General features: G+C 32.6%; 1 protein-coding gene across 2 annotated transcripts in view; it reads right to left on the reverse strand.

The window, feature by feature from the left end:
• Positions 1 to 11,429, reverse strand: part of LOC149899165 (uncharacterized) — a 58,136-nt gene extending 46,707 nt beyond the window's left edge. For both annotated transcript variants that reach the window (XM_090114096.1, XM_090114095.1), the window contains exon 1: positions 11,163 to 11,429. The gene's annotated coding sequence lies outside the window, so the exon portion shown is untranslated. The remainder of the gene's footprint in view (positions 1 to 11,162) is intronic.
• Between the last annotated feature and the right edge of the window lie 6,513 nt (positions 11,430 to 17,942).

Here is a 17,942-nt window from a genome sequence, read left to right on the forward strand (position 1 = left end):
AACAGCGTCTTATTATATTGTTATTACTTGTTATATTAAACTAGACTTGACAAAGTGAAAGTCGATTATAACCTATATTTAAAAATGTAATTTTTCAAAATTTTAATTAGGTATATAATTTATGACATATTGATTGTTTGACCTTTGTTGATTAGGCATGATATTTTATATCCTTGAATGTTTTTTATAACAGGCAGGAAATTTGGTTTTAATTGCTTAAATAATATAATTCAGTCCTGATTTAAATATGGTAGATAAAAAATTGAACATATAAAGCAATATAATACTTACAAATAAAAAAAAATAATAACTGTAGGAAAAAAACTGTTTAACAAGAAGTATAAAATAAAGGCAGTTTGTGTACCGTGCAGTACCTAATATTCTTACAGTTTACAGTTTGTGTATCGTGTAATATTCCATGGCCTTTTGATACAAACATTGTTTAAACCATGGTTTAATCACACTATTATCTCAAAAGGATTACAGAGATACACTAATCCGAAGATAAGGTCCATCTTGTGTGCCCGCGATGCCAAATAGACAATGAAATGACCTCACACATTACCTTATTTTTGTTACAATGTAGAATACGATGTAGAGCATAAAATATACATAAATATTTATTTAATTATGTTTAACTATTAATGTTTCTAGAGAAAGAAATGTTCAAGTTTAATTAATCAAAATAAGTGGGTAATATGGCACTTAATTAGTTTTTATAATTTCACCTGAACAAGTTTAATTTTAGCCTATATATTAGCTGTGAATGTTGCTAATTACACTAATTGTTGTAAAAAAGCTAAAAAAGTTAATGGTTTGTAGTTAAAATGTAGTTCTGAATGGGTAGTAGTATATGTGTTGTATTGAATTTATTTCAATGCAGCCAACATGCATATAAATTGAAAGGTATTTTTAATAGGTTAGCAGAGTAGATTCACATCTAAGATATTAAAAATGAAATAAATATGAAGTCTAACAAATATAGCCATAAATTCTGCGACAAATACAGCTGTTAACATAATACAGGGTGTCCAGTGGCAGATTTCAATGTTTGAGGGCTTGTAAAAAAAGAAGTATTATTTCTAAACAAAATATTTTTATTAAAGTCAAAAGAAGACGAGTGCGGATTTTATCTCCTGAAAATTACATTTTCCAAATGCCGCCCTTCTACTCTCACCCACTCCTCAATCTATTCCGCATGTTGAGAAAAACTTGTTTGCAAAGGGAACTGGGAATTCTGTTTATTTCAGCCCGGATATTTTCCTTCAGTTGTCTTATGGTTGTTGGATTTGATTGGTAAACCACAGTTTTTAGATAGCCCTACAAGAAAAAGTCACATGGACTTAGGTCTGGTGACCTGGGTGGCCACGGGATGGTGCCGTTTCGGGATATGTGCTTTTCAGGAAATAACTGCCGCACTGAATTCATTGACACATTAGCAGTATGAGCCGTAGCAAATATTGAATAATCTGAATTTAGTATGGATGGAGCTTAACCTTTTTTCACATAATGACCTGAAAAACGATTTAGGAATTCCCAATATCGACGAACGTGTGCGAAGTGATAAACGAGGATTTTCAATTACAGAATTCATAACAAGTTTAATGTTTTCTATCGTGGATACTGATGGTGCTGGTCCCGGCCTAGGGTTATTAATGACTGAACCTGTAGCCCTAAACCTTGCTAGCCACGACTGTATCAAATTTATCGAAGGTCCATCTCTTAAACGATGAATTTGATAATGGTTATTAAACCGATGGCGTGTTTTTGCCAGTGAAATCACCCGAAAAGTATGCCTCAATAGCATAAGCGCGATGCTCTCCGCTCCACTGCTCCATGGCGACTAGTGTTGCCGCTCGATAGTCCACTATCGATAGTCTATCGATTAACTATCGATAGTTGGGGAAAAGCAATAGTATCGATAGCACTATCGATACTATCGATAGTGTCGATACTATCGATAGTATCGATAGTCCTTTAGGCGTAAATACTATCGACACATAGCAATACCATCGATAGTATCGATACTATCGAAGCTCAATATCGAACGAACTATCGATACTATCGATAGTGTCGATACTATCGAAGCTCAATATCGAACGAACTATCGATACTATCGATAGTGTCGATACTATCGATAATATCGTCCCATCGATAGTGACCTTTTTCTCGATAGTATTGCTTTATCAATAATATTATAGTGGATGACAGAGAACTAGATGTTTGGTTATAATACTTTTCAAGTTATCTATTGGCGCTTTGTACAATCCATTTTTTTTAGTTCGTTAATTCGTAATCCAATAAGCCCATTGACTGACCCATTATACCAAGAAATCGTGAACAATACTATTGCACAATTTACTACTATCGATAGCTCAAAACTATCGATAGTATCAGTACTATCGATAGTATCGATTGTAGTTGCAATATTCAGTAGCAATAGTATCGATACTATCGACAGTATCGATAGTATAGCAACTATTGGCAATCAATACTATCGATTTTATCGATACTATTGCAGTTCATCAATAGTATTCCATGATTAACGCTATCGATAGTATCGATAATATCGATACTATCGATAGTGCTATCGATATTCTGACTTATTTTCAAGGTCAACTATCGATAGTCAAACTATCGATAGTTCGGCAACACTAATGGCGACTAAAAAATCCGCAGAACTCACGCGCTGAATGACACCCCCCGCGTCCCCCTCGCACGTCGCGTTTTAAAACTAGAAGCGTTCAAACATTGAAATCTGCTGCTGGACACCCTGTATTATTCGTGATGTGATATAAATTATGCAAAAATTAAAATATTTACCAAAAAAATTATTTCCGCAACCTTATTTCCTCATGGAAAATTGATCGAAATATAGGTAGTAAACAATTAATTAAAATTATTGGATTAACCTATTTACGTAACTATTTGTGATAAGAATATTCAATATACCTACGTGCGCTTTATGCATTTAGTTCAAAGATTTCGAAAGAGTTTCTGCAACGTATCAGCAGTGACCTTTTTATATTAAAATGAGATGAGCTCATTTTCTACCTAATTGAAAAAAATGCATAAAAATTTTGCAAGCAATATAGTGTTTGAGATTTGATAATCTTATTTTAGGATTGTTTAAAGACGGTTTATTACACGCAGGGATTTATAATGGACGGATGGCTTATCAAACCTTATCTTATGCTTTGCCTTAATTAAAAACTTTTTTGTCAAACATTTGGTCGGCCAGCTAGTAAGGTATACAACGCAGTATTAACATAGTATAAAGAGAATTGTATATTATGGTATTAATATCAATTCTTCATTAATCTATACTAATATTATAAAGAGGAAAGGTTTGTATGTATCTATGGTTTTCACGCATAAACTACTGGACCGATTTTGATGAAATTTGGCACAGACAATCTTTAGACCCTGAGAAAGAACATAGGCTACCTTTTATTGCGAAATATATATACACGGGCGAAGCCGGGGCGGACCGCTAGTTTTAAATAAAGAGACCGTAAAATTTGTGTCTGATTTTGCTTATTTCAAATTAGAAAATACTTACCGGACGAATGAAATCATTATTGATTTAGTATTCAAAACGCATGCATGTATCCGCACGCAGTACCGGATTAGGTGAAAATGGGTTTATAATGTTCCGTGATGTGTATTTAATTAAAATATATCTGATGCGCATTTCTTGAATGTCAAATTAAGTTATTAAAGGTTTTACCTACGTCTTAATTTATCTACGAATATGATTCTTCACTAGTTACATAGTATTAAACAAACTCGCTTTCTCTGTCCCTATGTATGCTTAAATCTTTAAAACTACGCAACGGATTTTGATGCGGTTTTTTTTTAGAGTGATTCAAGAGGAAGGTTTTAGTATATAATTTATTATGTTTTAGACAAAGCGGGCGAAGCCGCGGGCGGAAAGCTATAGTAGTAAATATAGCATGTTTCATAGGGATATTAAATTCGTTCTAATTAATAGGTAGTATTGATTAAGAAGAATCAATAGGATCTTATTTTATAAGAAATTTCGTTACTTAATTCTAATTATCTTAAAACTAAGTGCAATTTTAGTTCCCTATAGGAGAAACTTATTTAGCAACCGAGTGACAGATTTTAACGAAGCGATTGCTTTTAAAAGTATTTAAACAATTGAGTAATGCTTGGTTTTGGGATCAAGAAAACCATTAGTCAATTCATATTTAGCGAGTGCGCAAGTCAGTTAACTCAATTTTTTTTGTGAGATTTTGGCAAAAGATTAGAGACGACGTAGCAATGTCGTAAATGATAAATTGTAAAGACGCAACTCAAAGAACAATATAATTTTTCCTTCAAAAAGTTGAGTTCTTTATAAAGTATATGAAATTATCAAATACTATCAAATACGAGGAAATGTTACTCTACAAAAATCTACCTTTCTAAAGGTAAAGTATTTTCAACATCGATTGAGATGTTTTTAAGCTTATTCCTTACCTACATACAAATCTTTGCTCTATATTAAATTAGTGTAGGTAAAAGCCTCCAACCACAATAATAGAATGGAAGAATGTTTCTATATTTAGAGATGAAGAGCAGTCACCTGAGGGCTGAGCTTGGCTTCCATTGAATCAAGACCATAAACAAATCCCAACAAGAGACATAAACAATGTAAGCGAATCGGATATTTTAGTCCTCATTTAGTTTCTTTTGGAGGCTTATTTATTTGCAAAGCAATGACACAAATTTAAAAGCAAATATATAATTTCCTTAATAAATATAAAATTTAATACTGACATCGACCCTTTATTTTTTAATCTTTACCTATAAGTTTCCTGTTACCTTTATGTTTACCTAGACCTACAAAGTAACACATATAAGAGTTTTTTTGCTTCGAATATTTTATTATCAGAGAAATATTGATAAAATTCCTACAGTAGGTCAATGGATGAGTTGTCGCTATAGTGAAAAATATTTAAAGCCAAGCATCAATCATAGTCTACAAATAATAACTTTCCAAGGTCGAGAGATAGATTTCAACTTTTACTATTTTTACTTAATTACAACATGCTTATGACATTTTGTCTAAGCTTTCAACCGCAAAACATAATATTAATTGCGACAGTGTGGTTGAATAGAAAAGTATATTTCGGCTAGACTGAATTTCTAAACGAAACGCAGTATTTTATTTTGTTAAAACTGATTTAACTTGTCATAAATATAAGTACCTTTTTTTAGTGGGGATATCTTGCATAGATATTAGATACCCACGGCCTCCAGGGAAGGGGCCGTGGGTTATGTCGGATTCCTACTGACCAAAACCCCACTGTGTTCCGTCAAGCCGCATCAACGACAGGGCCACGGCCCACGGGTATGGGTAGAATTCATCCGTGACATAAATATAATAAATAAATATTATTTATTTATTTATTTTATTTATTTGTAAAATTACGACTGGAAAAAGTAGGTAATTAATCGCATTATTTGTGCTTACATTATTATACACCCATTGACATAATATTTTTGCACCCATATCCTCTCGCGATAGTCAATTTTTCTTGATAATGCTACAATTGCATGCAATATGCTATTTATGAAGCCAAAATTGTAATAATACAATAAAAAGGGTTAGCAGTGTCGGTCATGTGTCATAAGGACCAAATAACGATATGAAAGCATCGTAGTTACGATAAACATGTAAGTTATTGTTTTGTAAAAACGTTGTACGAAACAAAATACATCTTACAAATCAGAACCGAATGGGTGGTCTCCAGTGGTCTCATTGGTGTTTATGTAATTGTTTTTTATAGATACTTACAGAGAACAGAATAAGTATCTACATATAAAAATTTAAAATTCGTTTAGAAAGACGTGGCTAGGTTAGCAAATTAATATTTACTCATTTAAATTGTTGATTAAGTATTTTGTTTAAATGTATCTATGCATTGTTTCAGAGGACAAGTTTATTTCTATTCTAAACCGACAGCAATTGAAAGCTTGTGTTCATTGTCGGTGCAATCTAAGAAGAAAAATTGTAACAGACATTTGCTTCTTCTATGAATAAAACTCTTGAGTAAAACCACAGGTAAAACGCTGGAAAACTCCAGCTGCATGTCCCATAGAAGAGTGAGGCTTACAAAAAAACTATTATATCACAATCCACAGAGATATATATATATATATCATCATAAAAATAACAGGCCTAACGAACTTTAGAAAGTCATCAACTAATCATCGAGTAGCGTTTGCCTCAGGCTGTAATGTTTTATAATATTAATGTGAGAAAGCTACGTTTAAAGCAAGTTAGACGAATTAAAGCCACTCTTATATTAGATAGAGGGGAAAATTTCCATCACCAATATTAGGTACCAGCTATGCCCTGCGGTTTTACCAACATTGCTCCGCTACAATTGGTATAAGAGTGATGATATACCTACAGCCTAAGCCTTCCTCGATAAATAGACTATATTATAACAGATCATAATAAAAAATTTCAAATCGGACAGGTGGTTCCTGAGATTAGCGCGTTAAAAAACCCTTAAAATATTAGCAATATTAGTATAAATAGCCTCGGCTTTAAATATTATAAATATTAATCGATATTATAAGAATTTCAAGGAACATGACAATGAAATGAGAAAACTAATTTATTTTGAAATGGACTTTCTACATTCAAGCGTTGACGTCTTTTGTATACGACTAGCGCATTCGTAATACATATCACTTTCAAATACAACATGAACATATTTTATTCCTCATAAAATCTAACTAAGATTTTAGGAGGTATAAAATATGTTTTCCTGCATTTATTTTCAAAATATGTAGAATTATACTAATAAGTAAAATAGAAATAAATATTGAATTGACTTGAACTCAAACATTAAAAATATAAACCAGGTAAAATAAAGGGAGAGTTTAGTAGTTCTATATTTTTAGAAGATATTTTACAAATTTACATGCCTTTTGAAATCTTTATAAAAAAAAATGTTGTGTGGTTTTATGAAATCACGGTAAAAGTGAAACTGTTCGAACGGTTCCGAACACTGCTTTGTGTAGCGCATGTCGCGTGACGGTCGGCGATACACGCGACATGCGCTACACAGACCAAACAGTTTGAGGCGATGTAATAAAAGTTTCACTTTAAAATGAAATTGGCATAAAATATTTAATAATAATGATACGAACGTAAAAAGCATTTTATTTTGTTGCATCTTTATGATATCAAAACATTTAATTCCACCTGCATAACCTTACGACTCATCTTTAAAATGTATCATTGTTTGTTAAGAATAATTGTTTATAAATAAAAGAACAATGTTATAACATTGTTGATGATTTATACTTTCGTAACACCTCATTAATGAATACTTCAATAAATATTATCTGTGCCTTCGTAAATCATTCTCACTGTCAAACTAATCATAGGTTTTTTTATTATACAACATAGGTATGCATGAAAATATTGTGTTTTATATAACGAAGTTCTTATGTAAATGACGTCACATTTTACCACTTTGGCAATTTATTGATGTCCTCAGTACATTATCATAAAAGAGATTAAAAGGTTGTTTTTGAATTATAAATGAGCCATTTTATCGATTTGACCTATGGGACAGAATATTAAATTATTTATAATTTAATTGTACTAATTTTTTGTAATGGGTCGAAATAACAAATTAAAAAAAAATCGTCACGAGAAATCTGCCACACAATTTCTAAGTAATATAAAACCGGCCAAGTGCGAGTCGGGCTCGCGCACAAAGGGTTCCGTAGCAGCAAATATAATAAATTACAGTTAAATCAACCTATCTCAAAAACTATAAGAGATACTTTGATCAAACCAAAAATCGTTGAAAGAGTTAATTAGCATGCATCACCTCTATTTTTTTTAGAATTTTATACCCCGTAGTTATAAAAATAGAGGGGGGGGGACATACTTTTTACGACTTTGAGAGCTGATATCTCAAAAACCGTTCACTTTAAGAAAAATGTTTTTTAGAAAACTTTATATCATTTTAAAAGACCTTTCCATTGATACCCCACACGGGTATGTACATCGAAAAAAAAAATTTCATCCCTCAGTTACATGTATGGGGGGCCCCACCCCCAATTCTTTTTTTTACTATTTAGTGTCATATTTTTGTAGCGGTTCATACAACACATATTCCCATCAAATTTCATCACTGTAGTACTTATAGTTTCCGAGTAAATCGGCTGTGACAGACGGACAGACGGACAGACGGACAGACGGACATGACGAAACTATAAGGGTTCCGTTTTTGCCATTTTGGCTACGGAACCCTAAAAATGAAAGAATCAGTACTTAGTAAGTTTTATTATTATAAATTGTTATGTTAAGATGCATCTAAAGATCTAAGTATTAATATGTCCAGAAATCTCTACTTTTTAACAGATTTTAATGTTGTTTTTTTGTTTGTTTATTGTTAATATTTTATGCTCGAATTAAATTGCAATATGTTTTGTTTAAATCCTTAAAAAAGACAGAACGAGACAAAGTAAAACATTTTAAGTACCTACATACCGACTTCCTGTCGGAATCTCAATCTATACTAATATTATAAAGCTGAAGAGTTTGTTTGTTTGAACGCGCTAATCTCGGGAACTACTGGTCCGATTTGAAAAATTCTTTCGGTGTTAGATAGCTCATTTATCGAGGAAGGCTATATATCATCACGCTACGACCAACAGGAGAGGAGCACGGGGGTGAAACCGCGCGGAGCGGCTAGTAAAAAATAGAATTTAATGCTTTTACTTTTCGGTAATGCTTATAAATTGATTTATTTTTTAAGTTAAACAATTAAAAAAATACGTAGGTACATAAACGTTCGTCGAGTTAAGAAAAATACTTAACTTTACCCAATTCAAAATAACCTTTAAAAACAGGTTGTATAAATTTACAAAATTTCGTGATTTAGGTTCGCATTTTGTAATTCATTTAAGAATAATTTCAAATTATAGGTAAACCAATAGGTATATTAATAAATACCTAATACAGGGTGTCTCATAAGTACCCAACGATTTCAAAAGCGTGTCTAGACTAGCCGGCGCAACTGATGGGAGCGGTGAGTGCGGCATTAGCTAGCGCGTTCCAAGGATTTTTAGTTGCCGCCATGTCGTTCACGGGAGAGCAACGCGGTTTTTGCGTTCGCGCCTATTTTCAAAACAATAAATCGACGGCGCCTGTATCGTCTCAATTATCGATTGAGGCATATTGATGAAACGCCCAGCAACTCTACCATACTCTCATGGATCCGGAGTTTCAACACTACCGGAAACACAACAGGAAGCAAGAAATCTGGGCGCCCAAGAAGTGTAAGAACGGATGAAAACATTGAGTTGGTGGCAAGTTCGGTGCGACGTCAACCTCAAATAAGCATTAGGTGGCCATGCTACGCAACTTTTTCGAGCCAGAGCTTCAAGAATGTGAGCATTATAATGTCAGGACATGGTTCCAACAGGATGGAGCCAAATCCTATACAACTAACCACTCAACTGAAGCCCTACACCAATTGTTTCCCGAAAAAGTCATTTCAAGAAGGGGTGACATTGAATGGCTCCCCAGAAGCCCGGATTTGACGACACCCGATTTTTTTATGGGGGTATCTTAAGTCAAATGTGTATGAAAATTCTTCGCAAACTTTGAACGACTTGAAGACCAACATCGGAGAAAAAATTGCGTCCGTAGATAGACCTCTTCTTCAGAAAGTTTTCAGAAACTTCCACCAAAGACTCGAAGAATGTCGGCATCGTAATGGACGCCATCTCAACGATGTAATCTTCAAAAAATAAAAATTCCTTTTGTTTTCTATTAAATTTGTCAATATTATATTTTAAAACCAATAATTAGTTAAATTTTTTGCATCATGAAATCATTGGGTACTTATGAGACACCCTGTATAAAGATTTACAATTTGAATCTCTGATACTATACTATATAGCTAATAGGTAGTTTAGATTAGGTATACCTATATTGTTTATGTGCCTACCAAATCATAATATGTAGGTACTTATGTTTTCCAGAGCGATAAGATCTTATCGGATTGTGATTTCTTTGTGTGAAGGAAAATCTTATTTAGGTATATATTTCTTTGTGATACATATAAATAAGATTTTCCTTCACTTACACATACCTAATTCAGATGTTATAATGTAACTTGTAAGTACATAGGTACCTAATTCATTTCAGCATCTCCGATTGACTTTGGTCATAACTAACTAATTAGGTATTACTACTAATTATTTTTGTAGTGAAAGGAAAAAGCTTCTATACATGTACATTGTACATGTTTAAATACGTACGTATGAAATGTGTACGTACAAGTGGATAATTACTTTATGCAGACCCTCTGCTTCATTTACGTACTGAAACGGCCGCGCGCGGCGCTTGAAAAACAGACATTTGAACTACCTTACCATGGATATTTTAATTTGAATTCAGGTGCGATACTGATAATTATTAGGCCCATTAAATCCTTATAAGAAGTAAATTAAATAGTTGCTAAAATAAATTACCTAGAGGTAGGTAGGTACCTAAATTGTTTTTTTTTTAACTTTGTTTTTTTTTAACTTATGAAAGCTGTTATTGACATTAAAGACAAACATCAACAAAACAAAATATTCTATATCACAAAAAAGTTGACAGCCCCTGCTTACATTTATGATTCAAACGATACAAATAATTACATCTTAGCGGGTAGATAAACGAGACGTTTATCCAAGATAAAGCAGTAAAACAGTTAGGTATAATTTATTAATCCAAAATATATATAAAGCGTTCAATCCCATACACCTTACAAGGCAAGGTGCGTTACTATTCAAAATACGCTTAGGCGTTGGATAAGGCTTCGATACAGTTACTCATATACCGCCATTGCTGTGAAAATCTGAGGTGAAGAGGTCAACGCGCTGTGGGCTATTTTTACACCTTACTTTTAAGCCTTTAAGCTTCATTCTACTCCAATACAATTTCACTTACGTACACAAAGCTGTCAACCTTTTTCGCAAACAAGTTATCTTAAGGAAAGTGAACATCGCCTTACTTTTATTTCGCAATAACTTTTTATTAGTAATTTACTTCACTCGTTTACATGCAACACCGATTCGACAGCCGAAATCTCCTGAGTTATGGCAATTATAACGCAACAACCACTTACCAATCCGTCCGTTAGCACGCGAACTTCCAAAATTCACAAAATTTTACCAAAAGTAATAAAGTGCACTGAAAACGAAACTTCACTGTCCTCGCAAACGATTTTGAGCTTCGGGCGCGTGTTTGATAGACGTAAATCTCGTGAATTTTAAAATCAATTCCACACTGCGTAATGTAACACCAATTAGCAGTAATTAGTTTTATCGGTCGTATGTTCCGAGCACACGTCAAGTTCGCGCAACTGTCCGCGGTTTACTAGAGGAAGAGAAGTGGAGACACGTCACACGCTGCGCCCGCGCCGAGCTTACCTTTACTTACTTGAAACTGCGATTCAACATTTTGATACTTTATATTATTTTTAACACTTACTTAAAGGATCTTTCCACTTATTATTTGGTGAATATTATAGTTTAATGTTGTATTCTTCAATTGTTTTTTTCTGATCTAAATAAAACATTTTGAATATGAGTCACGGAAATAAGACAGGAAGGATTAATATGTATTGCTCTTTATTCAGCCTTGTGTTTTTTGCACCTACTAAATATTTTATTTAAATATTCAATGTTTAATTTAGATTTAATTTTTCTTTAAACAGAAAAAAAGAGCAACATTTCACCATTTTACACATTATGAAGCAAAAGCTCACCCTCAAGTATCAAGCAGGGTCAGTCCAAGCACATTCATCGCAGTATGGCGGTACGGACCCCGGCCTCGATATTCGGCATCGTATACACACAGAGATACCTCTACGCTCCATCTAACTATTCCACATTCATGCGATGGATTGTTCTCCAATGACAGATGAGCGCAAAAACTCAGCAATTGGCACAAGTATCCAATTATCTAAATATTAGGCACGTATAATCTTGAGACTTGAATATTGAACTTTGAACAGATTTTTTGTGAAGCTCCATACGATAACTGGTTTTGATTTTTTTCTTGAAATGTTTTTATCCGCATGTTATTGAATGATCTAGCCATGTTTTATTTATGTACTTAGACAGGATAGTTAAAGGTCTTGTGTTATGAATGATGTCATTTAATTGTAACTTTTAATTTTATTCATAGCAGTCGTTATTTGCTATAAATCAGGTGGTATTTTACTTTTACTGGAATCTTAATCAATATTCTGTGATCTGTCGTTATAGAATGTATATTATTCTCATAATGTTGCTTACAAAATTTTAAATGAAATCAGTAGGTAGGTATTTACGTCCTCAATCCTCAATTACAATATTTAAAACAAAGTAGGTAGGTAATTATTAAATACTTACCTAGCCTTTTCCTCTCTCGGTCTCCTGGTATTTACAATTAATACCTATATCAAAAAAAATCCATGCAAAATAATATGAGCAAACAATAAATAATATTATAATATAATAATTGCGAAACATAATTTAATTTGTGACAATGATGTTCTCAACAACATTTGCAACCATTTTTTAATAAACATAGGTAATTGCTTTTAGTTGTATACGTAGTAGGTATATTATTATTAGTCTGTGCTTTTAGATATCTTTTTAAGGATCATAATATTGAGAAAAGATTCATTATAACATCGGTTCGATATTTTCATAAAATTGACGGGAAACGAATAGTCGAACTATAGATTTTTTATTTTATATAAAAATATGGGTAGCTCTGAATTGAGATGTATATCTATATTCATTCCTACCTATGTTTCCTTGTACGATGATAACATAATTTACATCACACTTCTAACTAAACTAATGTGTTAGGTGAGGCACGCACGTTTCTTCACTTCAAGTTGGACTAACATGAGTTCATTCATTATAAAAACGTGACCGTGAACATGCTATTAAAACACAATAAGCTTTCCAATTTCTGCGTAATAGGTAGACATAGGGAACGTTTTACAACCCTTCAATAAAACAATTACAATTTGTTCAATATAAGTTAAAAATACTTCTATTTACACTCTCATTGATCTTAGAATCACAGTGGATTTCGAACATTGATAACATATATACTAGTGTACACACGTAAGAATTGAAACTTCTTTATGACCTTATTTTTCAAAAAATATTTACTACTTATATGCAACTTTACAGAAATACGAATCACGCGTGGTAGGGATAAGAAAAAGATGGCGCGTAACGGAAAAATGTCACGCGTAACGAAAAAATGTAACACTAAATTTTTTTCCAACCCCGATAAAGAAGTTTCACTTCAAAAAATCTGACCTATCGGTTATTCTATGTTTTCAAAACGGAAGCCATTTCCAATATCCAAATTTAACTTCGTTAAAGTTGACCCTCAACAGTTAGAGTTAACCAATATTAGCACTTATTTCACGCAGTTTAAGTTATGAATTAATAGCATTTATAATGTCTAGATTTTTAGATTTAATTACCTCTATAACAAATCACGCAGACCTTATTCAATTTATTTCCAAGAGTAGAAACTTCAAATCATAAAAGGCATTAATATTACGATAGTTTTGAAATAGTTGCGTACAACTTATTGTCGACTTGAATGGCAAATTGAGACATTGCACGCAGAACATTACGAGTCGTTAAGGCGCCATTTTTAAAGAGATAACAGAAAAGCTTGCATTTCAACAATCTCCGACCATCTTAAGAGTAAAACTAAAAACTTTATTTAAATTATCCTGTCATAATAAAACATAATCCACCCATAAAAAATATAACCCATTTATTCGGTAGAATGAAGCTTTCTCAAAGAATTTTTAAAATTGCTCGAGTAGTTTCATAAGTAATGATAATTTCTCTGTTACAATTGTTACAAATAACATACCCTTAACCCTATAGCATTCAGGGATCACGTACAAACCCAACGGTGAAATAATTTTTGTAACAGGTCTCTTTGAATATTACCTACTACTACTGTTGCTGATAAAAGTCGTACAATATATTTAATCCTTTTATTAAGTAGGTATATCATACAATCTGTTGACATGTACCTATCGATACAAATACTATTAACAAAAGAGCATCATTGAACTGGCAGCACGCCATATGGTAAAACATGGGTTTCATCGTGGTTACCGGTCACGACTGTTTAGCTTTAGTGTTTATGTCCAACTCATTTTGTTAACTGAATATCAATAGGATCAAAGATATATTCCGTTATATTTGAGATTTCGGCATTTCATTATGGGAAACTGTTGCAAGTCAACCAACTCAAGCATTTAATTATTTAATTAGACTTCTTCTAGAAGCACTTTAAAATCGTCATAACAGTTTTACCATTTACCACCGAATCATTACCAAAAGCGACATGAAACATAAATATACCTAGGGCTTATTTACGGTTTAAGGTGATTGCAACGATCTGTTCCCAGCCAATATCCCGCTAGATGGCGCTGAATTCTACATTTCTAGTTTATTTGAGTTTTTGCGTAATTGGAATAGTCATCAAACCTAGGAATAGTCATGGCGGTTACTGAATATTATATTTTATTGAAATATGTTATATCATTGCCTTAAAATCCACCCAATTCGGTAAAATTATGCGTTTTAACATCTGTCATTGCATACAGGGTCGTTTACACACACAGACGTATACAAAAATGATAAAGATTTAACTCTAGATGGCGTGAATGTAAAGCGCGTCACACACGGTGAAGATACTACCACAGACTAATATACTACCTATAATATTTTATCTAATCTAGTAATATTTTATATTACAGTATCTTAAGGTATCCGGTATCAGCGTTCTGACCATCATTTTTCTTTTTTCGCTGTAGAACCGCCATCCTGTTACAAATGACCCACAAAGGAGAATGACCACGGGTGGTATCGGTAAAATTTTAGTTGTGCCACGTATTCGTTATATTGTTAATTCCTATTTGTATTTATAATGATCATATGTATCAATATTAAGTCTTAATTAAACCGGATAAATTGAAATAATAGTAAAAGTAAAAGTTTTTCTTTTGAAACATGTATGACTACGTATGGAATCGGTAAAATACTAGTTGTGTCACGTGTTCGTGATATTGTTAATTCCTATTTGTATTTATAATGATCATATTTATCACTATTAAGTTGTAATTATACCGAATAAATAGAAATAAAAGTAAAAGTTTTGTTTTGACACATACCTATATCTATCTCTCTTGCAAACGTCATATGTCATAGTTTCTATTTGAAATGTCAAATGAATGTGTTCGACGCATTGTTCGATGTTATTTTGAAATAATGTTTAAATTACGATTTACTTTTCACATTTGTCTTGTAAATTAAAATATTACCTATGTAATAAATGTAAAACTTAACGTTCATCGTTAGTTTAAACTCGATTAAGTAGTTTTTTGAAGTGTTGAATAAAACTATTGTTTTATTTTTATTGTCGCGAACTGCGGCTTATTTACATAAAAACTTTAATCATATCTAAAAGTACTAACATCAAGCTTTAAATTGAGCTATATTTCATCTTGACACAATAAGTTTGATTGCGATACCAAGTGCCATAGTCACTTGGGCAATCTCCTGTGGTTTTCATTTTTCTGTATGGGTAGACAAAACTTCAAAACGCCACCTGCTACGGTTTATATTATTATGAACGATTAGCTTTCCGCCCGCATTTTCAAAAAAAAACCCGTATAGTTCCCGTTCCCGTGGGGTTTCCGGGATAAAACCTATTCAATGTGTCCAAGTTACGTTCTATATGTGTGCTAAATTTCATTGTAATCGGTTCAGTAGTATTTGCGTGAAACACACACATACACATCCTCACAAACTTTCGCATTAGTAGGAAGTAGGATTGTTATAAAAATAAAAGTTATATTTGTTGGCGTAAACTATTTTATTGTAATTTTGGGAAATAAATAATGTCAAAATTGATTACCTACAATAAAACGCAGTTTTATTTTATTACCTACATTACACTATTGTTTTTTTTTTATCAAAACATGTATTTGAAGTAGCAAATATGATATTATGCTGATCCAAGCATTTTCACTCAAAACTAATATCACTAATGATTTGTAAAAGTAAATTATTTCAATATACATTTCATAACCAACAAGTAAGAATAATTATTCATACAACAACAAATCAAAAACACTATTTACTATGGAAAAAAAACCAGGAAGGTGAAAAACATATTTACGATTTCGATGCACTCGACTTTTAGTAAAATAATAGGTAAAAATATTATTATGGTTTTGATCACAGACATATCTGTGGTTTTGATTTTAGCTACTAGTATCAGAAAGCTGCATGTTCAATGCACGTCGGGGTCCCACAACTGTGGAGGAAGGAAGGTAGAATACCTCCATCGAATAAGTGAAGTTTCTCGACATACTCGATTTGCCGGCCGGCCTCAATGAAGATTGTCCGAAAGTTGTATATGTGCTCTGTAACGAAAAAATTTCGCTAGCGCGATTCAGAGTGAGGTGTCGTACAATATACCTAATGAAGTTTTTCATCTTTTTATTTTACTGCAAATACAAAATAAAAATTAAACAATGGTAATGTAAATTCTAAACAAACTACTACCAAAATACAATTAGAACAAAAATCATTTGACTGGTTGATTTCACCCAGAGGCCAGAGGCGGCTCGTGACAAAATTGTATGGGTGTTCACTTGAAATAAAACAACGAAAATACAATAGCGTAGCAGGATAATTTATTACAAAAAAAAATGAGCACCACATTTTATAAATGTCTATAACACTAAAAATTACAAAGTACAGGCTATTTCAAAACGAATTCAATGACTAGGTATCAATAATTAGTAAATCACCGAATTTGCATTCGCGAGCGTAGGTATCCATAGTGTTTGTCACTGACGGTCACTGACCTCTATAACTTATAGTTATAGAGGTCAGTGGTGTTTGTTGTGTAAACATGTATGTATTTGAGTAGTTAGTAGCATATTATATTCTGAATTTCTGATCCATGCCTATTCACTCAAAACTAATAACACTAATGATTTGTAACAGTAAATTATTTCAATAGGTAGGTATTTGAACATTTCCCAACAAGACGTAAGAATAATTATTCGTAGGTATACAAGATACAATAACAAATCTAATACACTATTTATTATTTTATTATTTACTAGCGGTCCGCCCCGGCTTCGCCCGTGGTACATGTTTACGTTTTCTCTCCATAAGAAGTAATAGCTAGAGAGCTAGCGCAAAGCTACCTGTATGTATTTGACCAGACCTGGATTTTTGTGTGTTGATTCCCCTATACCTACTATACATGAGATGAGGAGTCACTAAGCCCAGAGTGGTGGACGGGGCGCGCGCTTAGGTAAGACAGGTGGAAATTTTTGGCGAACTTTGAAACCATTTGACCACGTCCGCCATTTTGATATTTGAAAATAGATTATTATTACTATCGGAAAATAACAATGGCAGACCATTATCACGCGGATAACATTCTGGCAGACACTTATGAAAGTGCTGAAAAAAATACAATTTTGAAAGTATTTGACCAGATCTGCCATTCATATATTTTATTTATTAGGGTCTTAAAAACTTATTTTCGAAACGGCAGACATTTTCATTGCGTACAGACTTCAGCAGACAACAAAACTTTACAGACTTCAGCAGTCAACAAGACTTAGCTTCTACATGGTCAGATGTATATATGTATTACGTTCCCTGACCTTACATCAATGATTTACTTTATTAATGTTTTTATGGTCATTTACATTTAATTTTGAAAACTATGGAATAAAATTTATAAATTTGATGATACAAAACTAAATATACATTTGTAAAGAATCTCAAATATAAAGTTGTGTTGCAAATAACAAATCATCATTTAAATATTTAGTTTA

This window comes from Colias eurytheme, chromosome 21, assembly GCF_061535395.1.
Source record: "Colias eurytheme isolate Ceu_HAF_F1 chromosome 21, ilColEury1 Martin Lab GWU primary, whole genome shotgun sequence".
Lineage (NCBI taxonomy): Eukaryota > Metazoa > Arthropoda > Insecta > Lepidoptera > Pieridae > Colias > Colias eurytheme.